At 49.7% G+C, this 27,954-nt stretch overlaps 1 non-coding gene and 1 pseudogene across 1 annotated transcript; both read left to right on the top strand.

Moving 5' to 3' along the window:
- Positions 1-1,994: 1,994 nt before the first annotated feature.
- Positions 1,995-27,954, top strand: LOC129530059 (zinc finger protein 839-like; annotated as a pseudogene).
- TRNAI-GAU (transfer RNA isoleucine (anticodon GAU)) lies at positions 7,014-7,087 on the top strand. The gene has a single exon. It is a non-coding gene; the product is annotated as a tRNA-Ile (tRNA).

A 27,954-nucleotide genomic window follows, 5' to 3' on the forward strand; every position in this document is an offset into this window, starting at 1 on the left:
CTCCTATTCTCCTCAATTAGCTGTCCCTGCAATTATTAACCTCCCTCTTTGCTGCAACATCTGCTGTTCTCAGTGCATTGGGTTTTTGGGGGGCAGCAGGAAAGAAGAACCCCTCAGACTGTGACACTCTCCTGCCTGCCTTTCCATCCAATCACAAATGTCCTTTCCCTCCTACCACATTCTTGTAAACATTTAGGTCGCAATATTTGGTTTAAGAAATCATCAGTGTTTCCATTATAATGACCGTTGCAATGATATTCAAAGATGAACCAGTGACTACAATGATTATGTTTTCTTTCTTTCCTTTTTCCTGGAGTTAGTAATTGCCTTTTTATTTTTTGGAGGCAGGGTCTGTCACCCAAGCTAGAAGGCTGGAGTGCAGTGGTGCAATTATAGCTCACTGCAGCCTCAAACTCCTGAGCTCAAGTGATCCTCCCAGCTCAGCCTCTGGAGTTGCTGAGATGACAGGCATGAGCCACTGCACTGGGCTGCCTTCTTTTTATATAAAATTTACTTAGTGCCTGAAACTATTTTATCCCAGTGCTCCAAAAGGCCTACCATGTGCCCCTAAATTCATCAGTTTTTCTAACTCCCATACTTTTTGTCCATTCATTCCTGCTCTTTCTTCCTGGATGGCTCCGTCTAGCATCTCTTGAACCCCATCTCCAACATGAACTGTTTGCCTATGGAACCTGGTGAATGGCTGTCACCCTGGCCACCAAGTGCACTTCTCTCCTCCACCGGATCTCCTAACTTTCTGAATCCACGTCTTACTTGTTCTCAGTTTGCACCATCCTTTTTCTGAAGAACATCTTGTAGTAGCTGTCTAAGAAAAGGTGTCAACAAAAAGAGTCAAACTCTGTAAAATATTTGAAGAAATTTATTCTGAGCCAAATACGACTGATCATGGCCCATTACACAGCCCTCAGGAGGTCCTGAGAACATGTGCCCAAGGTGGTTGGGGTGCAGTTTGGTTTTATACATTTTAGGAAGGCATGAGACAGCAATCAAATACATTTGAGAAATACATTGGTTTGGTCCAGAAAAGAGACAAGTAGAAGTGGTGGGCGGGGGCGGGGGCGGGGGGGTGGAGGAAAGGGGGTTCCAGGCTGTGGGTGAATTTAAACATTTTCTGGTTGACAGCTGGTTGAGTTTATCTGAAGACCTGGGATCACAGAAAGGAATGTCTGGGTTGTGATAAGAGGTGGTGGAGACCAAAGTTTTACTATGCAGATGAAGCTTTTAGCTAGCAGGCTTCAAAGACAAGAGAGAATAGGTTGTAAAATGTTTCCTCCCTCCTGAGTAGCCGGGTCTGGACCTGTGCGCCTCTGCGCCTAAGAGGGTCGGGGCGGTAGGTCGCGGTGAGAGGTCGTCCTGGGTGCCACCCGAGGGGCGCCTCGGACGCGGAGGGGGTGTGAGCACCTCCCCAGGGCCGCGCCTGCCCACGGTGGCGGGGCACGCCCAAGTCTCTGGCTCCTGGGCTGGGTCGCGGCAGGGGCGGAGCGCGTGCGAAGGCGACGCCCCCAGCCCCTAGGCCTCGCCCAGGCGGCTTCCGCCCGCCTCTTCAACGCGCACGCTGCTACGGAGCTGCAGGAGGCAGCGGGCGCGAGACTGGGAATACGCAGGGCCCCCGCTTGGCTCTACAAGCCCGGGCCGCGGCCCCCGCCTTCCCCGCCGCCTCCCGGCGCTCCGTGCCCGACCCCCGAGGCCGGCGGCTGCTGCTACCTGGGGCCGTTGCTGCTCGTGCCGTGAGCGACGCCCAGCCATTGTCCCCGCCGCTCCGTCAGCCGCGCCGGGCCGCGCGCGCACCGGAAGGCTCATTGGCGTCTTGCGGGCTCCGGGCCGGGTGGGCAGGATGGCCTCCACAAGCCGCATGGCGCGCATGGGGAGCCTCCGTCGATGCCGCCGCGCCGCCCTCCGAGGCTGCGTCGCCGGAAGCCCGGCTCCCCGAGCGCTCCGGCCCGGCCCGGCGCCCCGGACCTGAGTGCGTCCCCATGGAGGCGCCCGGGCTGGCCCAGGCGGCCGTGGCAGAGGAGACCCCGGACTGGGCGCCCGAGCTCTGCCCCAGCTCCGAGGCGCGGTCGCCGGAGCCGCCTGCCAACCGCCTTCAGGACTTCGACACGCTGGTCACCGTGGGTGAGTGAGTGCGCGCGGGGACTCGGCCCACAGCGGCGCGCGGCGCGGCCGGGACGCTGTCGTAGGACAAAGGGCCCCGGGTGCCGGCCTCCTGGGGAGGGCCCTGCCCCGCCGCTGCGGCTCGGGATCCCAGCGCGGGGCTGCCCCTGCGCCCTGGGTCTCCCTGGGGGGCGCTCGGAGAAGTAGAGCGCACCCCCCAGCCCCGGCGAGTCCCCCGACCGACCGGGTGCCTTCCCTGGAACGCCGACAGCTCCTGTCGGGGACCACCCTCCACCCCTAGCACACACAGCACTCTGGGGCCTGGGCCATCCGACGTCACCAAACTTCCTGTGGGTCACCTCGCCTGGGGTAACTCGTGCGCTCTCCCAGGCAGCGGCCCCAGGGACACGGGCGCGGGGTCCCTCGGGCCAGCCTCCCAGTGTGCCCAGCGGCAGGGTCCTCGGCGGGGAATGTACAGATTTCTCCAGGGGCTGCAGGAGCAGCTGGGCTCCGGGGTACAGGTGTTCCGTGGCTTTGTGGGGATGAAGACGGCGGAGTTGGGGACGGATCCTAACATGTCCTGACACCGCCTGTGCGCTTCGTCTTGTGCGTCTGAAATGGGTAATTCTTGTATTGGACGCTTTATCTCGTTTCCTTTGTCCTCTTTGAACTTAACTCCCAATGGGCAGCTTGACAGAGAGGTTTCGAGTTCTCGGTGCGCTTGGATCCGGACCACGCGCTGGTTTATGGGGCAGCCCTGAGTGGGTCAGAATATCCCAGCCCAACGTGGGCGCTGGATTTAAACAGTTGTCAGTGGTCAGCCTGTGCTTTCTTAGGGGGGTGTGTTGCTGGGACAGGACTTCTCAGGCTCTCTAACTCCTGTTTGTCCTCTCATTTTGGACAGGAGGAAGCTAGGCTGGGAAGCCCAATGGCTCAGGGTTATAGCTTCTGGCTTAGGAAGACCAGCAGCCATAGCCCAGGAGCCTTCAGGCCTGCTGAGGAAGAGGGGACTTTGCTTCCTTCAGTGACCTTTTTGGCACCTAGGCCTTGAGGAAGGGGTCATGAGGAAACCCTGATTTTGGAAGGATAGTGGGAAGAGGGCCCTCTCTTTTTCTCCTGTCCCTCCCTTTCTCCTATCCCATTCTCTCTCTCTCTCTCTCTTTCTCTTTTTGTCTCTCTCCCTCTTTCTGTGTCTTTATGCATTACTCTCTGTATTAGTCGTTTTTACGCTGCTGATAAAGACATACCCTAGACTTGGAAGAAAAGGAGGTTGAATTTCTTTTTTTTCTGAGACGGAGTCTTGCTCCTGTCGCCCAGGCTGAAGTGCAGTGGCGCGATCTAGGCTCACTGCAACCTCTGCCTCCCGGGTTGAAGCAATTCTCCTGCCTCAGCCTCCTGAGTAGCTGGGATTACAGGTGCGTGCCCCAACTCCTGGCTAATTTTTGTACTGTTAGTGGAGACGGGGCTTCACCATGTTGGCCAGGCTGGTCTGGAACTCCTGACCTCAGGTGATCCACCCACCTCAGCCTCCCAAAGTGTTGAGATTACAGGTGTAAGCCACCACGCCCGGCCAGGAGGTTTAATTTGACTTACAGTTCCACATGGCTGGGTAGGTCCCATAATCATGGCAGAGGGCAAAAGGTACTTCTTACATGGTGGCAGCAAGAGAGAATGAGGAGGAAGCAACAGCAGAAACCCCTGAAAACCCATCAGATCTCGTGAGACTTATTCACTATCATGAGAATAGCACGGGAAAGACCCGCCCCTATGATTGCAGTTACCTCGCCCTGAGTCCCTCCCGCAACACGTGGGTATTCTGGGAGATACAATTCAAGTTGACATTTCAGTGGGGACACAGTCAAACCGTATAATTCCACCCCGGCCCCTCCAAATCTCATGTCCTCACATTTCAAAACTAACTGTGCCTTCCCAACAGTTCCCCCAAAGTCTTAACTCATTTCAGCATTAACCTAAACGTCCACAGTCAGACAAGGCAAGTCCCTTCCACCTATGAGCCTGTAAAATCAAAAGCAAGCTAGTTACTTCTTAGATACAATGGGGATACAGGTATTGGGTAAATACAGCCATTCCAAATGGGAGAAATAGGCCAAAACAAAGGGGTTATAGGGCCCGTGCAAGTCCAAAATCCAGTGGGGCAGTCAGATCTTTAAGCTCCAAAATGATCTCCTTTGACTACAGGTCTCACATCAGGTGCAAGAGGTGGATTCCTATGGTCTTGGGCAGCTCTGTGCCTGTGGCTTTGCAGGGTACAACATCCCTCCCTGCTGCTTTCACAGGCTGACGTTGAGTGTCTGTTGTGTTTCCAGGCCTATGGTGCATGCTGTTGGTGGAGCTACCTTTCTGGGGTTTGGACGACAGTGGCTCTCTTCTCACAGCTCTACTAGGCAGTGCCCCAGTAGGGACTCTGTGTGGGGGCTCCAACCCCACATTTCCCTTCTGCACTGCCCTAGCAGAGGTTCTCCATGGGGGCCTCACCCCTGCCACAGACTTTTGCCTGGACATCCAGGCATTTCCATACATCTTCTGAAATCTAGGCGGAGGTGCTCAAACCTCAATTCTTGACTTCTGTGCATCTGCAGGCTCAACACCACATGGAAGCTGCCCAGGCTTGGGGCTTCCACCCTCTGAAGCCACAGCCTGAGCTCTGCGTTGGCTCCTTTCAGTCACAGATGGAGCAGCTGGAACCCAGGGTACCAAGTCCCTAGGCTGCACACAGCACAGAGACCCTGGGCCCAGCCCACAAAACCACTTTTTTCTCCTGGGCCTGTGATGGGAGGGGCTGCTGTGAAGGTCTGTGACATGGCCTGGAGACATTAGACTCCTTCCTACTTATGCAAATTTCTGCAGCTGGCTTGAATTTATCCCCCCAAAAATGGATTTTGCTTTTCTACTGGATCATCGGGCTGCAGATTTTCAAACTTTTATGCTCTGTATCCCTTTTAAAACAGAATGCTTTCAACAGCACCCAAGTCACATTTTGAATGATTTGCTGCTTAGAAATTTCTTCCGCTACATATTCTAAGTCATCTCTCTCAAGTTCAAAGTTCCACAAATCTCTCGGGCAGAGGCAAAATGCCGCCAGTCTCTTTGCTAAAACGTAATAAGAGTCACCTTTGCTCCAGTTCCCAAGAAGTTGCTCATCTCTATCTGAGACCACCTCAGCCTAGACCTTATTGTCATGTCACTATCAGCGTTTTGGCCAAAGCCGTTCAACAAGTCTCTAGGAAGTTGCAAGCATTCCCACATTTTCCTACCTTCTTCTAAGGCCTCCAAACTGTTCCAACCTCTGCCTATTACCCAATTCCAAAGTCGCTGTGACATTGTTGGGTATCTTTTCAGCAATGCCCCACTCCCGGTACCAATTTACTGTATTAGTCTGTTTTTACGCTGCTGATACAGACATACCCAAGACTGGGAAGAAAAGGAGCTTTAATTTGACTGACAGTTCCACAGGCTGAGGAAGTCTCGTAATTATGGCGGAGGGCGAAAGGCACTTCATACATGGTGGCAGCAAGAGAAAATGAGGAGGAAGCAAAAGCAGAAACCCTGATAAACCCATGAGATCTCATGAGACTTATTCACTATCACCAGAATAGCACAGGAAAGACCAGCCACCATGATTCAGGTACTTCCCCTGGGTCCCTCTCACAGCATGAGGGAATTCTGGGAGATAAAATTCAAGTTGAGATTTCAGTGGGGACATGGCCAAACAATATCATTTTCTGTTTCTCTATTTCTGTCTTTCCCCGTCTCATTTTTTTTCTTTTCTTTTTTTTTGAATGAATCATTGAAAATGACATTTGCAATTATTTTGGGATATACTTAATGACACACTATTAAATGCAAAAAGGAAGACAAAATACACTTTTTCAAGCAAGGCTTTCCATTCCATTCATTTATTTATTCATCCCGGAGTGCTGGGATTAAAGGCACGAGCCACCACTCCTGGCGCAAGGATTCCGTGTATATATATAGAAATACACGTGTACAGTGAAAGGAAAAAAAAATGGACAAGAAGGAAGTCGAGACCCCTGCAGCCGTTATTTTTTGGGCAATAGGGAATTCGGTGGTTCTTTTGGCCTTTGGTTTTCTGAGCTAGATTTAACCATGCTGAAAGGCTCTTGATACACGAAGTTGCCAGGCCGCAGGATTCTCAGAGTTAAAACCAGCATTGAATGGGAATGTTTGAAAGCCTCACTGCAGAGCCAAGCCTCCCATGTGCAATTTGCATTTTCCCTGTGGAAGCCTGCGGTTCCCTGTAGGAAGCCGCCTCCCTTCTCCTTGAAGTCTCCTAGGTCTCAGTTTCTGCATCCACCCAATGGGGATGACAGCGAGGCGGTCAGAAGTCGCAGCTGGGGCCAAGCGGGGAGGCAGCCAGTGGCGCGGGCTCTGCAAGGCATCAGTCGCGGGCCGGCGCGAACGTGGAGCCCTTTCAGACGCTCGGGCAGCACTAGACGGTCGGGCGGTGGGTTATCTCAGTTGGTGAGCGCGTGGTGCTGATACCGCCATGGTCACGGGCTTGATCCCCACACCGGCCCTAGTCCCAGTATTTGTTGGTTTGTTTCTTTGTTTTTTCCCCATGAACTGTTTCTGCAACTCTTTTTCAAAATGCGCCTTTCAGGTTCTGTAAGCCCCGTGCGGGCAGGAGCGACTTGCGGGATCTCTTGGACTCGGCCCAGAGGTTGTCGAGGACAGCCTGGCAGGGAGGAGCGGGAGAAACCCGGCCAGCGCTGGGGCGGTGGCTCCTCCCCGGAGTCCCCGCGGCTGGGGCAAAGCGGAAGGCAGCCAGAGGCGCGCGGGCTTGGCGAGGAATCGCTCGTGGACGGGCGCAAACGTGGAGCCCTTTTATACGCTCCAGGGGCACCATGGCGTCAGGCGGCCGGTTAGCTCAGTTGGTTAGAGCGTGGTGCTGATAACACTGAGGTCGCGGGCTCGACTCCCGCACCAGCCACGGCGTTAGCTTTTTTTTTTTTTTTTTCCCCGCCGCCACCCCGCCATGAACTCTTTCTACAACGGTTTGTGAAAAATGCGCCTTTCGGGTACTGTGAGCGGCGTGCGGGTAGGAGCGAATTGCAGGACCTCTTGGTCTCCCCACCCAGAGGTTGTCGAGGGCAGCCTGCTGGGGAGAGCGGGAGGTACCAGGCATGCGCTGGGGCGGTGTCTCCGCACCCGAGTCCCTGCACCCTCCGCCACCTGCAGGGCACTCAGGACATCCAAAGCGATCCACATCTCCGGCCCTCAGCCCCCACCCCTGCCGCCCCCGCGCTTCCTGAGGCTGTGGCTCCCCTGGAGGAATCGCCCAGTGAAGACGGGTGCTCCCAGATGTCACCGCCTCGTGTTCCCTTGGCCGCCTTGCGGGGAAGTCTTAGGGTTGAAAATCCAGGTCTGCAATGAATGCATTCCACAGATGGTATGTAGGGCTACTGCATGCCCAGCACCGTTCTAGGCGGGGAGCAAAACGGTAAGTGAGACACAAATCCCAAGCCACGTGGAGAAAGTGACCAGCCAGTAGATGCCTGCCATGTTTTTAGAGAGGCGTTCTGGTTGTGGAAGCCTCTGGAAACCTTCTCTTGCTCTTCCCCCCCACCCCCCGTTTCTTCTCAGAGACATCTTAGGCTTCACATTTCTTCCTCTTGGTTCTGCATTTTGCAGCCAGAGCAAGTGGATGAGTTTCTCGCTGGTGGTTCAAGTTTCCGGGGTGGTGAGGTGTGCTCCGTTGAACGAAGCCAGTTGTGTAGGGTCAGTGTCATCTTCTGTCACGATCCAGCAGGGGGCTCCACCTGCTTTTGAAAACTCTCCAGTGGAAACATCTACTAACTCTGACCTAAATCAGTAGCTGCTCAAAATCTACGGACTACTGGCTTAAAACCTTGGTAAGTGCCCAGGGTGTAGTAAAAGTTCTCAATAAACGCCAGCTGATGGCGCTGCTGCTACTATCAGCAACGTTAGGAGAGCCTGGGTCGGCTGACACCTGAGATAGAAACCTGTACGCAACAAGTTGGATGTCACATCTTGCAGTAGTCGTGCCGGGTTAGATGCAGGGACAGAGCACGGAGGAGTCGGTGGAGGTTGCTGCCCTCAAGTTTCCTGAACTTGAAGGGGTTTAGAATGTGCCACGGTGGCGTGAAAATTATTTTGAGCAGAAGGCATTTGAATTCCTGAAATTTCTTGTCTGCTGAAAAGCAGAGCTTCCCAAAAGATCTCAAAAGAACTCAGTTGTCATAAATCCCTTCTTGGGAAGGAACTAGGAAAGATTGACTCGGGCCAGGCGCAGTGGTTCACGCCTGTAATTCCAGCACTTTGGGAGGCCTAGGCAAGTGGATCATCTGAGCCCAGGAGTTGGAGACCAGCCCGGGCAACATGGTGAGATCCTCTCTCTATTAAAAAAAAAAAAAAAAAAAAAAAACGAAAACTAGCTGGGCATGGTAGCGCATGCCTGTAGTCCGAGCTACTCCAGAGGCTGAGGTGGAAGGATCACCTGAGCCCGGGAAGTCGAGGTTGTAGCGAGCTGAGATGGCGCCACTGCACTCCAGCCTGGGCAACAGAGTGAGACCCTGTCTAAAAATTTAAAAAAAAAAATGTGGTAAGATACCCATCGTATGAAATTCACCATTAAAAAATAGCAGGGAGCATCGTGAATGCGACGTATTGATGAGGATGATGGTGATGTTCCAGAACCTTCTCTGACACCAGCCTGCCCCCCTCCCCCCCCCCCCCGCAGCCTTACCTTTCCTGGCTTCATGGTGCTCTCCATATTGTGCTGCAAATGCCGGTTTCCTCCTTCTCGCCAGCTAGACCCGTGGTACCCCACAGGGAGGGAATGGCGACTCACCCACCAGGCGCTTAATAAGTGTTTGTTGGCCAGTGGACCTCCTACGCTCCCTGGGGAGGGGGACTGGGACTGGGACGTGTGTACACACCTGCAGCTACAAGACTCGGTGGGGAGGGTGCACAGAGCCTCGACCCTGTAAGAGAGGCGATCGGGCTGAGGAAGACGGGGCACTGGGGCTGGATGGATGGGACGGACATGTGGAGAGGGTGGGTTCGTTGATTTGTTCACCCGTTCATTTATTGGTTTCTGTGCATCCATCCATCTTTCACGCCTTGAGCGTGCGTTCTGGGCAGGGCCTGGAATGGGCACCGAATGAGTAACATATCGTCTCTCCCTTCAAGGTACACGCAGCCTGGGTGGGTGAGGGGAGAGACGGTAGGGTGACACGGGAACAGTTTGGGGGTTGGGAAGCGCTCTTGTTAAAAATGCAAACTTTGGGTCCCCTCTCAGATTTATAAACCTAAACGTTTGCTGGTGGACCTAGGACTCCGCGTATCCAGGCAGGATCCTCCGCCGATTGGGGTGCACGATGACGTCAGAACACGTGGATAACGTGATAACTTGTGGGCCGGGGGCTTTGGAACCTCAAAGAATGTGATAACTTTTGGGTCAGGGGCTTTGGAACCTCAAAGACCTCCGCCTGGGAGATCGGGGACAGCTCCCGGAGGAGGTGACATGTGAGTGTTAAACACATCCGTGACAGGCAATGAGAAAATAAGGTGGGTCCGCTGTGCTGATCGGCCCTAGGGGCCGCGGCGGCTGTCCCGGCCGGGCAGCGTCGCCTTCCGAGGTGTCTTGGCCTGCGGGGCGCTCGTAGCCCGCCGCTTTCCCAGGTGAGGCACGTCGTCGCCCAGCGACCCAGGTTGGAGTCCCCGCTTCAGCCGCCGTGGCGGATGCGGCGGCCAGGCTTCTCCGGGCCAGGGCAGCGTTGCACGTGTGGCCCCGCTGGGCCCCGAGCAGCTGCGGCAGGTCCTGAAGCGGGTGACGAAGGCGCAGCTGCTGCCGCCGCGGCCCATCAGGCCGCCCTCCAGCGGGACCCTGGCGCCGAGCCCCCCGTGCCCGCCACGCCTGCTGCCGCCCCAGGTGAGGCTCCGGGAGGGACGTGGGGAAACTGAGGCCCGGAGGGGGCCGAGGCCCCGCGGCGGGGTCAGCTGCTTGGCCGGGGTGGCCAGTATCCGGCCCCAGTCAAGACTCAGGGTGTCCCGAAGCCGAGCCCCTTAGGGACGGCGTTCGGCCCCCACCTGCCACCACCCTGGCGTTTTCACCCCAGGAGCCTCACTTGAGGAGCCGATGCTCACGCTGGGCCCTCTGCCTGGGACGCCGTCGTGCCCTCTCTGCCTCCACAGCCCTGCCCGGGGCTCCCCTGTGCTGCCTAGCTCTTCTTACACGCCTTTGACCACTCGTTCAGCCTCTGTGGGGCACCCAGAGACGGGGTTGCCCGCACTCCCACCTAAGTGCAGGAGGTGCGGCCTTCAACACACTCGAAGAACGAACATCAGGCAGGTTCTGGGAGGGACAGGGGGCCGCTTTAGAGTGGGTGGTCCCGTAGGCCAGACGCTGCCCCTGAGACCTGAATGAATCAAAAGGAACCAACTGAGCTTTTCAGGTCTCAGGCACAGCAAGTGCCACGGCCCAGCATTTTCTTCTCTTCATTGCTGCTTCTCAGCATTTTCTCTCTCTCTCTCTCTGTCTCTGTCTCTGTTTTTGCATACAGATACTATGCTTTTGGGTTGGGTACTCTCATTGTCCTTCCAGGGGTCCTACACCGCGTCTGTAAAATTCCATCTCATTTCATTGCTGGCGCTGTAAATAAAATTAGTCTTTTCCCAAAATTGCCAAAAGAAGAGGGCTTTTTCCACTAGAAGAGATGCGTTAGCGAATAGAATCAGCGATCTTCACTCCTGAGTTTTTTCGACTTCACTCGTGATTTTAGCTGCCTGGGGTTGTTGTATCCAGTTGATCATCAAGAGTGGAGAGTTGTCTTGCTAAGGTTTAGGAAGGCAAGTATGATTCTGCCCAAATGCCACACTGTCTAGAGGTGTGACCTGCGGTAACTCGACCTTTTTGGACTGTGGTCTGGGTCCGAAGGCTGCAAGACGCCATCCCGGGATAGCCATCTGCAGAGCCTCTGCTCTGTGCCGGGCAGTGTTCTGGGTTGCTTACCTCGCAGTAGTGTTTTTGTACCAGCATTTTGCAGGGAAGTTGAGTGGCTTTGTCCAAGATCCCTCAGGTGTGGCTGCTCTCCAGAGCCCTCATTCTCCCCAGCACACCCTGCTGAATGTGGCCACAGCTTTTTGGGTTTGGAGTGGAGTCAAAAAATGACATACTTTTCATAAAGTAAAAGCAAACTTAGTCTAGATCAGGCAGCATGATGGGACTTATTCTGTAGCTAATCTGATGGAGATGTATAAATTCTACCTCCAATAATGTACCTTTGTAGCACATTCTGCTAATACTTTTTCAGCCCCAGCTGTGTCGTGGAAGCCACGAAGTCAAACCGGATGTGTACTTTGCCCCTCAGTAGCTGATGAACTAACAGGAGATAAAACATGACCCAGATACCTTCTAATCAAGGCCTGAAAGCTAGTGATGAAGAACTAAATGTAGTTAGAGAAAGGGAGATTGTTTCTGGCCGAGGAAATCACAAGCAGCTTTGTTGAAGAAGTGGTATCTGAACTAGATTGGAAAGGGTGAGTCTGAGTTGAAAATGCAGAAGAGGAGAGGCAGGTTCTGGAGCAGGTGGTGGGGTGCATTTCAACAACCACAGCAGACTGCCCAGTGGTTCGCTGTGGGGGATGGTGTGGATCAGAAGCACAGACCAGTGGACACACTTGGGTCAGATGGAGGCCCCTGTCTCTCCCCATCTTCCCTCTTCCCACCCCCCAGAAATGTCCAGTTCCATCCAACATGCCAACCCCTTTTCATGCATCCATGCATGTACACATTTTTCTTTGTACTCAGAATGCCCTACCTGGCAAAAATTCCCAGCCTTCAAAATGCCCCTCAGAGATCACTGCTTCTGGGCTGTTCTGCCTCTTTATTGCACCTGTTGTACCATGATGACATTTTTCCCGTCTGCCTCACCTGTCTGCATTCCTTAGGGAAACTTGTCTGCCTTCGAAATCGTCAGTGGAGCTTTTGAAAGGGCAGATCGGGTCTCCGACCCAGGAGATCGATTCAGCAGGTCTGCGGGGACTAAGGCATGGCAGGGAAACTGCCCACCATCTCAAGGGTGAGGCTAGGAGTTGGCTAGTGTGTATGTATTCCATCCAGAAATATTTAGTAAATGTTCGCCGAATGAAATAAACACACACAAGAAAGCATGAAGCGTAATACCCACGGGGTAAGCCAGTCAGGATAGAGGATGAATACATTATTAGGCCGGTTTTGCTGCTGTGGTTATCCTGAAACAATAGGGTTTAGGTTGTGTGTCTGTGTGTATATGTATTTTGTTGTTGTTTTGGGGTTTTGTTGAGACAAGGTGTTGCATTCTCACCCAGGCTGGACTGATCACGGCTCACTACAGCCTCAAACTCCCAGATTCAAACGATCCTTCCCCCTCAGCCTCCCGAGTATCTGGGGCTACAGGCATGTACCATCAAGCCTAATTTTAAAATGTTTTGTAGGCGGGGCTCGGTGGCTCACCCCTGGAATCCCAGCACTTTGGGAGGCGGAGGCGGGTGGATCACCTGAGATCAGGAGTTTGAGGCCAGTCTGGCCAATGTGATGAAACCCCGTCTCTACTAAAAATACAAAAATTAGCCAGTCACGGTGGCGCATGCCTGCAATCCTAGCTACTAGCGAGGCCAAGTCCGGAAAATCGCTTGAACTCGGGAGGCAGAGGTTTCGGGGAGCCAAGAATGCACCACTGCAGTCCAGCCTAGGCAACAGTGAGACTCTTTTTGTTTTGGGTTTTTGTTTGTTTTTTAATGTTTTGTAGGGACAGGGTCTTGCTCTGTTGCCCAGGCTGGCCCTGAACTCCTGGCCTCAAGCAATCCTCCCGCCTCAGCATCCCAAAGCACTGCTACTACAGGTGTGATTTGTGTTTGGCCCTTAGAGAGGTATTCTATGTGATTGGTAGTAAAATGAAACAGACATCGTTCTTGAAGGATATGCACAGTCAATCTAGTTGTCATTTGATTTGCAAGTAGCCCAGGAATGGGGACTCCCAGGGTTGTGGTGCCACCTCGGTACACTTGACCTCTGTTATTTGTACTAGTGTATAACAAGAGACAGACGAGAGACACACTCCAGCGTGATCTCAGTGAGGGTCTTTATTCTGTCCTGTTTGACATTTTTATTGACTTTCTACTGTTTGAGGGTCACACCAGAAGGTTGAGTCCAAAGAGGGCCAGTTGGTGGTCCCAAATAAGTGGTTCTCAACCGAGGGCAGTTTTGCCCCACAAGGGGCACTTGGCAATATCTTGTCAGTACTTGGGATCACTACTGGCATCTAGTGGGTAGAGGCAGAGATGCTGCTGGGCATCCTCCAGCCACCCATGTCAAAGGATTATGTTCTCAAATGTTGGTTGTGAAATCGTGCTCTGGATGACGAGGTTTGCCTCTTTTTCTCCCTGGAGGAAAATGCTCATTATTTCTGCTCTGTGAGGGCAGGAGCCTTGTTTCTTTTGCTTCCTGACCTTCTCCCCTAAGCTGTATGAGAACTGTTTCTCTGACACCTGTAGCAGTGTCTCATGCACATGGTCAGTGCTCAATAAATATTTGTGGGATGTTGTCGAAGGTAGTTCTCCCCTTTGGTAGGTGTTTTGCTATTACAGACAGTGCTGCCTTGAACCTCATAGAACGTAACATCTTTATGGCCATCTAAGTTTTTTTAATTTTGGAATCCAGGAAGTAGAATTACTGGGTCAAAAAGCACATGTATTTGAAATTTTGTTAGATATATTTGTAAAAAGTTGTTGAGGATATTCAGTCCGGCCGGGCACGGTGGCTCACGCCTGTAATTCCAGCACTTCGGGAGGCTGAGTGGGGCAGATCACTTGAGGTCAGGAGTTTGAGACCAGCCTGGACAACATGGTGAAACCCTATCTCTACTAAAAATACAAAAATTAACCAGGCGTAGTAGCACGTGTCTGTAATCCCAGCTACCCGGGAGGCTAAGGCAGGAGAATCACTTGTACCTGGGAAGCGCAGGTTGCAGTGAGCTGAGATCATGCCATTGCACTCCAGCCTGGACAACAGAGCAAGACCTTCTCTCAAAAAAAAAAAAGAAAAGAAAAAGATATTCAGCCCTACTCCTAGATACATGCCCCTGGAGAAACTCACACATGTACACACATACATCCGTGGAGATTCAGAGCAGACCTTAGAGCAGAAGGTTGGAAAGTACCCATCCATCAATAGGAGATTGGTAAACTCATACTGCAGAGAAAATCAACCCCTGAGAGCTACACATGTCAATGAGGGTAAAATTCACAAAGCAAAATGGAGTAAAGAAACCTGAAAAAAGCCCTATCAAGTTGCAGGAGATGATATCATTTCCATAAAGTTTTAAAGCATTTCAGAACTGAACTGTATATTTTTAGAAATATCTGCATATGCCATGTAAATATTTAAAAAGCATAAGAATGCTGAACAGCACATTCAGGACAGGGTGAAGAAACGGGCATGCAGGTTGGGCAGGAGGATCCTGGGTAACATTGTTCTTTATGGCTTTTTTGTGGCTTCTAGAATTTCATTAGAAACTTTTTTAAAAACGTGGTCCCACATTATGAATTACATCTGATTTTAGAGTACTAAAAACTCCAAGCAAAAACACATGGGTGAAACTGTTAAGAAGGCTCTTATTATCTCTTAATTCATCATGAAATCAACTTAGTGGATTATGACTAGTATTTTTTTTAAAGTGATGTAGATTAGGGTCAGTGCGGTAGCTCACACCTGTAATCCCAGCACTTTGGGAGGTCGAGGCGGGCGGGTCACTTGAGGTCAGGAGTTTGACACCAGCCTGTCCAACATGGTGAAACCCCGTCTCTACAGAAAATACAAAAATTAGCCAGGCATGGTGGCGTGTGCCTGTAATCCCAGCTATACAGGAGGCAGAAGCAGGAAAATCACTCGAACCTGGGAGGCGGAGGTTGCCGTGAGCTGAGATCGCGCCACTGCACTCCAGCCTGGGCGACAGAGTGAGACCGTCTCCAAAAAACAAAAAAAAAAGGTGATGTAGAAATGAAGAATAGATACAATCAGCAGGCATTTACATAGGAATGCTAAGTAGTTCCATCAACTTTTCATTTATGTATGCAAATATTTATATACATGCATACTAGGTCATAATGTAAAATGTGTCACCGTGGTCTGTTTTTGTTTTTTGTTTGTTTTTGAGACTGAGTCTAGCTCTGTCACCCAGGCTGGAGTGCAGTGGCAGGATCTCGGCTCACTGCAGCCTCTCCGCCTCCCAGGCTCAAACAATTCTCCTGCCTCAGCCTCCCAAGTAGCTGGGAGTACAGGAATGTGCCACCACACCTGGCTAACTTTTGTATTTTTAGTATAGATGGGGTTTCACCATGTTGACCAAGCTGGTCTGGAACTCCTGGCCTTAAGTGATTCGGCCTCCCACAGTGCTGGGATTACAGGCGTGAGCCACCGTGCCCGGCCATTTTGTTTGTTTTTTGAGATGGAGTCTCGCTCTGTCACCCAGGCTGGAGTGCAGTGGCGCGATCTTGGCTCACTGCATCCTCGTCCTCCCAGGTTCAAGCGATTCTCATGCCTCAGCCTCCAAAGTAGCTGAGATTACAGGTGTGCACCACCACACCCTGCTAAGTTTTGTATCCTTAGTAGAGAAGGGGTTTCACCATGTTGGCCTGGCTGGTCTTGAACTCCTGACCTCAAGTGATCTGCCCACCTTGGCCTCCCGAAGTGCTGGGATTACAGGTGTGAGCCACCGCGCCCGGCCTGTATCACTGTGGTTTCTGGTCAGAAAGGTCTGAAAAACAGTTAATACAAACACGTTACATAAATTGTATATGTAAGACGTAATTTAGAAAAAATGTCAGTAGTGGATTTATTATGAGAGCAAAATTGCAGACATGTTGATAAGCACAATGCTTCTTTTCCCTTTCTTGTCTTTCTGTAGGAAAGCAGCTAGAAGCCATTTGTGTCAAGGTAACGCCTGGAGAAACAAAAGGTCAGGAACGGCCAACGTCCCTACTGGCCACAGTCCAGCCCCAATCTGCAAGACAGAGCCAGCCGCCCCGGGGGAATTCCCGCCTGGTGGGACTCCACGTCACCAGCCCCCAGCTGCTCAGGGTACAGCCCCTCGTGAGAACCGAGCCACAGTCATGTTTCCTACATCGGCCTCCTGCTCAGGGGTTTGTACAGAGACCACTGCCAGCCCTCTAGGTGGTCCCTGCAAAGAGAGTCCCAGCCCCCAAGGCTCCAAATGGACAGGGCACCATGTTGACCCCTTTGTCGGCCTCCAGTTCGCCGACTGTAACATGTTTCATCCAGTTCAGGACGTTTATTTATTTCCAACTTGCATACAAAACATACAGAGAAACTAAAACCATCGTTAAAAGTGAAGACACGTTGAGACAGGTATCTCGACCTGCCAAGTATAAAGCTAAAGCTAAGTTCATAAAAAGGGATGATTTGGCCGACGGCCATCTGCCAGATTCTGATGATTATTCAGAACTCAGTGTGGAAGAAGATCAGAGGGAGAGGCAGGTGCTCTTTGACTTATCAAGCTGCTCCCTGAGGCCCAAAAGCTTCAAGTGTCAGACTTGTAAAAAGTCATATATAGGGAAGTGGGGACTGGCCCAGCATTTTAAACTTAATCCAGGCCATGGCCAGCTGGACCCTGAGATGGTGCTGTCTGAGAAAGCCAATGGGAGCACCCTCCGGGGGTGCGCAGAGGAAAGGACGCTCAGCCTGACCTTCCCGGGGCTGTCCATGCCAGCGGCTCCGCGTGAGGGAGGGGCCCGCTCCTGCTTGGTGAGAGAGTCAGCACGCGGTGGCCTGCAGGTAATGTTTGCATCTGGGTGTCGTTTTCGGCCATTCTCACACTGTTATAAAGAAATACTTGAGACCAGGTATTTTATAAAGAAAAGAGGTTTAGTTGGCTCACAGTTCCACAGGCTGTACAGGAAGCATGGTGCTGGCATCTGCTCAGCTTCTGGGGATGCTTCAGAATCAGTCACGGTGAAGGCAGAGTGGGAGCAGGCATGTCACATGGCCACAGCAGGGACAAGGGGCCGGGGTAGGTGCTGCACACTTTTTTTTTTCTTTTTTTTTTTTTTTGAGACGGAGTCTCGCTCTGTAGCCCAGGCTGGAGTACAGTGGCGTGATCTCGGCTCACTGCAAGCTCCGCCTCCTGGTTTCACGCCATTCTCCTGCCTCAGCCTCCCGAGTAGCTGGGACTACAGGCGCCCGCCACCACGCCTGGCAATTTTTTCTATTTTTAGTAGATACGGGGTTTCATCGTGTTAGCCAGGATGGTCTCGATCTCCTGACCTCATGATCCACCCACCTCAGCCTTCCAAAGTGCTGGGATTACAGGCGTGAGCCACCGTGCCCGGCAGGTGCCACACACTTTTAAACAACCAGCTATCATGAGAACAGCACCAAGGGGATGGTGCTAAACCAGTGAGAGATTGGGTGGGGACAGATTCAAACCGTATCAGTCCTTATTCCTGCCTCTGCCTGCCCATCATCCTTCAGTTGACCTTTACAATGTCTGATGGGGACTCAGGCGAAGGCTCAGGCAGAACCAGAATCATTCTAGTGGAGGATCTGAGACCCCTCATGTTGTCTGCACTGCTGCCGAACAGGCTGGAAGATGCATGTCTGTGTGTCGGCATGATTTAGTGAGCAAATCTGATGGGAACGCAGCCGTTTCTTTAGGTTTGGTCAGTAAAACCAATGGCAGTGCACTCTTGGCTGACGCTGCCATTACAGAGGGTGATGTTGAGAAAGGCAGTCCCTGGGGATGCTTCTGGTGCGTCAATAGCCTCTGGCTGCTTAGCGTGTCCTCTCCCTCCTGCCCCTTCTGAAACTCCCGATAAAGCAGGTGTGAGTCACTGTAAGTTTGCATTATCACATCAAAAATTTTTTTCCAACATATTTTATTGTAGTAAAATATACATAGCATAACATTTACCATCTTAGCCATATGTAAGTGTGTGGTTCAGGGGCGCTAAATACATTCACGATGTGGTACAGCCATCACCCCCACACATCTCCAGGACTCTTTTCATCTTGTACAACTAAAACTCTGAGCTTCAAGTTGGGGTAAGCGGGGTGGGGTGGGGGGGACTAAAACTGTCCCCATGAACACCAACTCTCCATTCCCTTTTTCCCCAACCCTGGCAGCCACTGTTCTACTTTCTCTCTCTATGATTTTGACTACGCTACTTTCTTCACAGAAGTGGAATCACAGAATATTTGTCTTTCTGTGACTGGCTTATTTCACCTAGCACAGCATCCTCAAGGTTCATGTTGTAGAAAGCGTCTGAATGTCCTTTAAGGCGGAGTAAAATTTCACTGTGCATACCACATTTTGCTTATTCATTCATCTCTCAGTGGACACTTGGTTTTAGCTATTATGAATAATGCTGCTGTGAACACGGGTGTTCAATTACCTCCTTGAGACCCTCCTTTCAATTTTTTGGGGTATATATCCAGAAGTAGGATTGCTAGATTTTAAGTGGAATTTTCATTTTCTTTAGTTCCTTTTCAGACTGTTCATTGTTTGTTAGTATTTAGAAATGCAGCTGATTTTTGTGTGTTGACTTTTTTTTTCAGTCTCACTCTGTCGCCCAGGCTGGAGTACAGTGGCGCAGTCTGAGTTCACTACAACCTCCACCTCCCAGGTTCAAGTGATTCTCCTGCCTCAACCTCCCGAGTAGCTGGGACTACAGTCACGTACCACCAGTAATTTTCTATATTTTTAGCGGAAACGGGGTTTCACCACGTTGGCCAGGCTGGTCTTGAACTCTTGACCTCAAGTGATCCATTCACCTTGGCCTCCCAAAGTGCTGGGATTACAGGTGTGAGCCACCACACCTGGCCTGTGTATTTACCTTGTATGCTACTACATTGCTGATTTCATTTATTAGTTTTTTTTTTTAATTCTTTTTTAAAAAAGAAAAAAGAGAGTCTCGCTCTCTTGCTCTGTCGCCCAGGCTGGAGTGCAGTGGCACAATCTTGGCTCACTGCAACCTCTGCCTTCAGGGTTCAAGTGATTCTTGTGCCTCAGCCTCCCAAGTAGCTGGGACCACAGGTGCCCACCACCATGCCTGGTTAATTTTTGTATTTTTTTATAGAGATGGGGTTTTGCCAGGTTTTGCCATGTTGGTGAGGCTGGTCTCGAACTCCTGACCTCAAGTGATCTGCACACCTCTGCCTCCCAAAGTGCTGGGATTATAGGCACAAGCCACCATGCCTGGCCTCATTTATTAGTTCTAACGTGTGTGTGTGCACACACGCTCTTTAGGCATTTCTACTTATAAGATCCTATCTGCAAATAGAGATAATTTTACTTCTTTCTTTTCAATTTTGATGCCTTTTATTTCTTTTTCTTGCCTAAGTGTGCCGGTTAGAACTTCTAGCACTGTGTTGTATAGAAGTAATGAATGCAGACATCCTTGTCTCGTTCCTAATTTTAGAGGAAAAGCTTTCAGTTTTCACCATTGAGTGTGATGTGGCTTTTTATTATGTTGAGGTAGTTTTCTCTATTCTTAGTTTGCTGAGTGTTTTTAATCATGAAAGCGTGTTGAATTTTGTCAGTGCTTTTTCTCCATTAACTGAAAAAATCATACATTTTTGGAAATGGAAATGCAGCCACAAATAATGGCCAGCCTGGGCTCTCCTGGTGCCCACTTGCCCTAGCCGGCCTCTTACACCCCGGGCTCTGCTCCGCTCTGAGGCTGCAGCCCAGACTGCCTGTGCCCCACACTTCCCATGGATGCAGGGTCAGTGCGCCCCTCTGGAGCTGACAGCCCAGCCTGTGCCCAGGGCCTTTCTGCCTTCCCTTCCCGCCCTGTCCTGAGAGCTCACCATGCCCTCTGTGGCCCCGACCCCAAGGCTTGTTTGTTTCTTGGCCTGCTCCTCCCTGCCCTGCGCCATACGGAACACACAGTAGGTGCTCACTGGGGAGTGAAGGAAACACCCACCACTGAGTGGCTGCTCAGGGGCTGAGAACTGAAACTTTGTTTAGGTTTTCTTCTGTATTTTCCTTGCCTCAGGGTTAAACTTTTTTCTTAATCTTTATCTTCACAAAGGTTGAAAAAGATCATCTAGCAAAGCCTTTTTTCCCAGCTACATATAAGGAATTTGAAAGTCGCATAAAATGGTTAAGAAAATGTGCCAAGATTACCTCAGTAATTCTGGTCTGTGTTCTCAGGAGACCCTGGAAATAAACAATGGTAAGGTACAATCTCCCATGGCAGAAAGAGTTTCACTCAGAGTTAGCCAAAACAAGGGCCAGGCGCAGTGGCTTACACTTGTAATCCCAGCACTCTGGGAGGCTGAGGCAGGTGTATCACTTGAGGTCAGGGGTTCAAGACCAGCCTGGCCAACATGACAAAACCCTAATACAAAAATTAGCCGGGCATGGTGGTACATGCCTCTAATTCCAGTTATTCAGGAGGCTGAGGCACAAGAATTCATTTGAACCTGGGAGGCGAAGGTTGCAGTGAGCTGAGATTGTACCACTGCACTCCAGCATATGCGACAGAACGAGACTCTGTCTCAAAAAAAAAGTCCATGAATGAAGGAGAATGTTTTTAGTAATGATATTTTCCTAGTCAGCCTCATTTTAGCTTTTTCCCATCGAGTGAAATTTTTTTTTCTTAAAGCAATAAATGCGACCGGTCACGGTGGCTCATGTCTGTAATCGCAGCACTTTGGGAGGCCAAGGCCGGGTGGATCACAAGGTCAGGAGATCAAGACCATCCTCCTGGCTAACGAGGTGAAACTCTGTCTCTACTAAAAAAAATACAAAAAATTAGCCGGGCATGGTGGCATGTACCTGTAGTCCCAGCTACTCAGGAGGCTGAGGCAGGAAAATCGCTTGAACCCAGGAAGTGGAGGTTGCAGTGAGCCAAGATCATACCACTGCACTCCAGCCTGGGCGACAGAGGGAGACTCCGTCTCAAAAAGAAAAAAAAGCAATAAATGCTCTTCCAGAAAACTCAAAAATGAAGATAAGCTAAAAGAAAATGGAAAGCACCAGAATACCAGAATCTTTCCACTCACTGATGATCAGAGTTAATACCTCAGGTACCCTTTTCGTCTTTCTGCTTTTGAGACAAGGTTTCACTCTGACTCTCAGGCTGAAGTACAGCGGTGCAAATACAGCTCACCGTGGCCTCAATTTCCCAGGCTCAAGCAATCCTCCCTTCTGGGCCTCCCAAAGTGCTGGAATTATCAATAGGCATGAACCACTACACCCAGCCCTGTTTTCTTCTTTACGTGGGTTTTTGGGGATGGGTTATATAGGAGCCATTTCATTATTGTTTGTGGTTTTTCTGACACAATTCTCATTTCAGTGTCACTGTTATCATCAAACTGCTTTTAGCTACATTGGATTTTTTTGGGGTTTTTTGCATAGAGTCTCGCTCTGTCGCCCAGGCTGGAGTGCAGTGGTGCAATCTCGGCTCACTGCAACCTCGGCCTCCCGAGTTCAAGCGATTCTCCCGCCTCAGCCTCCCCAGTAGCTGGGATTACAGGCACCCGCTACCATGCCTGGCTAATTTTTGTATTTTTAGTAGAGATGGGGTTTCACCATGTTGTCCAGGCTGGTCTTGAACTCCTGATCTCAACTGATCCACTTGCCTTGGCCTCCCAAAGTGCTGGGAAAACAGGTGTGAGCCACTGCGCCCAGCCCCTGCTGCGCTTTAAGCAGAGAGAAAAACACTGTAGTCATAAGAGCTATTAAATACAGTACATAATTTTAAAACATTTTTGAAACACAGAAAACACATACTTTTTTGATCTCAGGAAGGAGCAGGAGTTAGTAGGGGAGGCTTGCACCCATCCATGCTTCTGAGCGTGCACTCACACATGCATGCACACTGCCACTCATTCACATACACACACACTTGCACTCATGCCTTTTACACTGTGCACATTCAGATCCACACCATGTACACTCATACACTGGCACACCCACACATGCATCACACGCCTACACTCGCACTGTCACATGCACATACACTTAAGCACGTTCACACCCTCATGGTTACACTCACACGCACAGCCTCACATATGCACACTCACTTATACACTCATTCAACACTCATACATACACATTTACATGCTCTCATTTATACACACTGATACATCCACACACCATCACACTACACACACTTTTACATGCTTTCACACATACCCATTGGATATGGACACACCCACAAGCACTCATTCCCACACACGCTTGCACTGCACACACTGACACACTACATGCCTTCATAGTTGACACACACTTCCATGCACATTCACTCCACACCTTTTTGCACACTCATTCACACTCCCATCACAACACTGACACACTTCTGCCTGTCCTCACACGCCTACACACTTGCCACACACAGTGTTCCATGCACACTCACACATCCTGCACATTCAGTCACTAACTTGCCCTCATGACCACACACACACACACACACACAGGCTTTCAAATGCACTCATCCACAGACACATATTCTCATATGCGTACGCACTTGCACACACACCCTCGCACGCTTGTTCACACTCCCTCACATGCAGTCACACTAGCCATCACACTCGTGCTCACACACATACACACTCACAGCCCCTTTGCACACACACTTCCCCCACCCGCTCACCCCAAGCCCACCTGACAGGTGACACACTTTACCTGCGGGCTGGGATGGCTGGTCCTCTGCCTGGGCTTCGAGGTTCCTTGGGGGCAGCGGCTCATGCTGGTTTTCCCACTACGGTGTCTTCTGTGGCTTCAGCGTTGCCTAGTGCAGGCTGCCGTTCAACAAACGCATTGTCAACAGTCAACCAAAAGAAACCCATTGGCCACCATACCCTGAGGACTAACCCTGACGCAGATGCCCTCAATAGTCTAACTGATTCCATCGCCCCAGCCTTGGGGGAGAAGCACTGCTGCCTATACACTCCATTTACAGATGAGACTGGGAGAGGTTTAGGGAGTGGCCAAGTCCCCTGCCTACACAGCTGCCTCCCAATCTGTCTTCTCACCCTCCCCCTTCTCAGGCTAAAATCACACTCGATGTTTTTATGGGATCATTTGATCTGGACATTGTCAAAGAAAAAATTGCACCAGACAAGTTAAACCTTCAAGGAAGGACTCAGTCAGGACTACTGCAATACGGAAGAGAGGAGCTTAACTTTGTTGAAACAAAAGGCTGGAGAGTTTTTAAGTGCCGGGGTGAGATGCTGAGAAGGAACTGGAGACATCAGAAAGAGGTTAGGAAATGCTGTAAAGCTATCTGCGTTGGCTCATTGGAATTTTTCAAAACTAGGAATCTGCCCTTCTACAAAAACTGAGACACAGATGTATCATCTCCTTCAATAATTGCATTTTAAAGGGATGGCTCTGAAGTCTTGAGAAAGGCATTCCTGGGTTGCAAAACTAGGAAGAGGCTAGAAGAAAATTTGGGAGAAGATTTGCCTCTCAAAGAGGTAGAGAAAGAACTCACAATTGCAAGTTTCCTAAAATAAATCCTCCGTGAAAAAAGGAGGCCTGATGGATGGAACTGGAGGTCATTATGTTAAGTGAAATAAGCCAGGCACAGAAGAAAAATACTGCGTGTTCTCACTCACATGTGGGAGCTTAAAACCTGGATCTCATGGAGATAGAGAGTAGATTGGTAGCTACCAGAGGCTGGGAAGGGACATAAAAATAGTTTGATTAATGGGTACAAATAAGTAGGGGTTTTTGTTTTTTTGGAGACAGAATTCTGCTCTGTTGCCCAGACTGGAGTACAGTGATACAATCGTACCTCAGAGTAACCTGGAACTCCTGAGCTCAAGTGATCCTACCACCTCAGCCTCCCCAGTAGCTGGGACTACAGGTGCGTGCCACCATGCCAGGCCGATTTTTGTATTTTTTGTAGAGACAGGGTCTCACTAGATTGCCCAGGCTGGTCTCGAACTCCTGGGCTCAAGCAATCCTCCCGCCTTGCAAATACAGAGTTTGATAAAAGAAATAAGACCCACTGTTCAGTAAATCAGCAGGGTGACTGTAGTTTACAGTTATCTATTGTACATTTCAAAATAGCTAAAGATAAGAATTTAAATGTTTCTAGCTTAACGAAAAGGCAAATATGTAGGGTGATGAATATCTTGATCACAATGATGTGATCTTTACAAATTGTGAGTGTATTGAGTAATCACATGTACCCCCAACATATGTGCATCAATTATGTATCAAAAAAAGTAAAACTAAAAAATAGACAAGGAGGTCGGGAGGAAAACTGTGTAACACTCAGTCAAGCTGAGGGAAACGTGAAGGCCGTCTTAGTCAACAGATTTGCCCTTTTCCCTTTAATCTGCTAATTATCAATTGATATGGTTTGGCTCTGTGTCTCCACCCAGATCTCACCTTGAATTGTAATAATCCTCACATGTGGTGGAAGGGAACTGGTGGGAGCTAATTGAATTATGGGGGTGGGTTTTCCCCATGCTGTTCTTGTGATAAGTGAATGAGTCTCAGAAGATGGTTTTATAAAGGGCAGTTCCCCTGCACATATTCTCCTGCCTACCACCATGTAAGACGTGACTTTGCTCCCCCTTTGCCTTCTGCCGTGATTGTGAGGCCTCCCCAGCCATGTGGAACTGTGGATCCATTCAACCTCTTTCCTTTATAAATTACCCAGTATTAGGTATGTGTTTATTAGCAGCATTGAGAACAGACTAATACATCAGTAACTCCCTTTGAGGACATTTTAGCTGTTTGGAAATGTCTGCTCCTATCTTGTTTTTTTTTGTTTTTGTTTTTTTGGGACAAGGTATCGCTCTGTCACCCAGGCTGGAGTGCAGTGGCACGATCTTGAAACTCTCAATATAAATGCCTAAGGTGCAACACTTGGCAGATAAGAAGCCATATGCAGACACATTCTTTTAAAATAACACATCATTATTTGGTTCTTTCTCATGTGAGAGTCGGATGACTCAGAGCCAACATAAATTCCAAGTGGTATGCAGAAAACCAGTGCATAGCTGGAGAGGGTAATGAAGGTTAGTATCTGCAGTAAGGCTGAGTCGATGCAAACGGCCACACGGTCATGGATTCACAATGATCTGGGTCTCCATCATCCTGCAATCCAACACCTTGCACAGCCTTCAAACACCAGCTGGGAATTCAAAAGTGGCATGTGCGGTAGCAGGAGATCTGTTCACCCTCTATTTCCTCTCATCCCCATGGAGCAATCTGGTGCAATCACAGCTCACAGCAACCTCAAACTCCTGGACTCAAGTGATCCTACCTCCTCAGCCTCCCTAGTAACTGGGACTACAGGTGTGTGCCACCCTGCCAGGCTGATTTTTGTAGAAACAGAGTCTCACTAGGTTGCCCAGGCTAGTCTCCAACTCCTGGGCTCAAGCAATCCTCCCGCCTTGCAAATACAGAGTTTGATAAAAGACCTCCTGAGGTCCTACAGAGAGAAGTCTTTAAGCTCCAGGGCAGAGACAATTTGCATTTTTCTCACCACCCAGGGAATGCTAACTGGGCAGCCCAGGGTACCCAGGAGCTCAGGCCATCCAGTGTCCTTTGAGATGTTAGGAGGAAGCAGAACAGCCAGCTGCCAAATGAAACACGGCAAAATGCTCACCCTTCAAGGGTCTGCTTTTGTTTTGTTTTTGTTTTTTGAGACAGTCTCACTCTGTCGCCCAGGCTGGAGTGCGGTGGTGCGATTTTGGCTCACTGCCACCACGACCTACTGGGTTCAAGCAATTCTCCTACCTCAGCCTTCCAAGTAGCTGGGACTACAGGCACGCACCACCACAGTCGGTTAATTTTTGTTTTTCGTTTTTTTGGTAGAGACGGGGTTTCACCATGTTGGCCAGGCTGGTCTCAAACTCCTGACCTCAAGTGATCTGCCTGCCTCAGCCTCCTAAAGTGCTGGGATTACAGGCATGAGCCACCGCGCCCGGCCTCCTTCAAGGGTCTGAATCCAGCCAGTGTCCTACGTCATACCTGCTTCAGCCTATGCAATGGAGAGAGCCTGAGATTTTATTTCAATAAGAAAATCTACCGAGTTGCATTACATCAAACTAAAAGGGAGAAACACAAATATAAAAAATAAAAATCCAGAAATTCCAATACTAGGCAACCCTCCAAAATGTGGCAAAGCTCTGTGTATATTAAAAATGTATTGAGTCCGGGCACGGCGGCTCACACCTGTAATCTCTGCACTTTGGGAGGTTGAGGCAGGTGATCACTTGAGGTTAGGAGTTCAAGACCAGCCTGGACAACATGGTGAAACCCCATCTCTATTAAAAAGAAAAAAAAAATTAGCCGGGCATGGCGGCAGGAGACTATAATCCCAGCTATTTGGGAGATTGAACCCAGAAAGCGGAGGTTGCAGTGAGCCAAGATCACTTCACTGCACTCCACCCTGGGCGACAGAGTGAGACTCTGTCTCAAAAAAAAAAAAAAAAGAGAAAAAGAAAAAAAAGCATTGAAACATGCGACATCCCCCTTTTTGTAATAGTTCCCATAGCCTACACAAATGCATATGAAATGCTTAATATTTTGCTTGCACTATTCTTTTCTGCTGGAAGGGTGGTTCTGACTAAAAAATTTTACTTTCCCATTCTTTGCTTTTTCATTAATGCTATTTTCTTTGCCCCAGGGTTATAGAGTGGAAAGTCCCACAATCTTTTTCTTCTCTATTTTCAGGTAGATGCATTTTATTACTATATTCTATCTATCCATTTATTCCATCTATCTATTCCATTTATCATCTACCTACCTATTATTATCTATCATCTATGTATTCCATCTACCTGTCATTGATCTATCTATCATCTACCAATCTACATTTTTGTCTTGTAGAAAAACGTTGACCTCTTGGCGAGAATGCAAAGAAGGGAACGCTTGCTTATACACTGTTGGTGAGAATGTAAAATTGTACAATCTCTATAGAAAACAGTATGTAGATTTCTCAGAGAACTAAAAATAGATCTACCCTTTGACCCAGCAACTCCAGTAATGGTTATCTACCCAAAGGAAAGAAATTATCAGAATAGACACCTACACTTATATTTTTATTACAGCACAATTCACAATAGCAAAATCATGGAATGAACCTGAGTGTTCACTGGATGAAGAAAATGTGGTATACACACACCAAGGAATACTATGCATCTATAAAAAAGAATGAAACTATATCTTTTGCAGCAACATAAATGGAGCTGCAGGTCAATATCCTAAGTGAAATAACTCACACAGAAAATCAAATGCCACATGTCCTCGCTTATAAGTGGGAGTTAAAAAAAATGGGTACACATGGACCTATAGAATGACATTAACAGACACAGGACACCTTAAAAAGGGGGAAGGTGGGAGGGGATGAGGGTGGAAAAATTACCTATCTGGTATTATGTTCACTGTTTGGGGGATAGAAGGCCAATCCCCACCACTAGGCAATATATCCACGTAACAAACCTGCACCCTTATGCCCTGAATCTATTTGTTTTTCAACATTGACTTCCATGGTCACTATTTGTGAAATCACTCCTCATGAACCAGGACTTGCATGTTTTTTTGTTTCTCAGGTGAACTGTCACCCCTACAACTCAGCTTGCAACCAGCCCTGGCCACCACCGGTTTCCCCACACTGAGCTGAATATCGGACATGCCCATCTTAGACATTCCAGCCCATTCTGAAATTCCACATTGATTCACCCGACAAAGTCTGAAGTTCCAGGGCAATTTATCTGGAAAAGCTCACTTGGAATCACGTGTCATTTCAACCAACAACTGTTGAAGAGGACGTGGCATTAAAACCAAGGGTATCAATTATTTATAA

This window comes from Gorilla gorilla, chromosome X, assembly GCF_029281585.2.
Source record: "Gorilla gorilla gorilla isolate KB3781 chromosome X, NHGRI_mGorGor1-v2.1_pri, whole genome shotgun sequence".
NCBI classification, from domain to species: domain Eukaryota; kingdom Metazoa; phylum Chordata; class Mammalia; order Primates; family Hominidae; genus Gorilla; species Gorilla gorilla.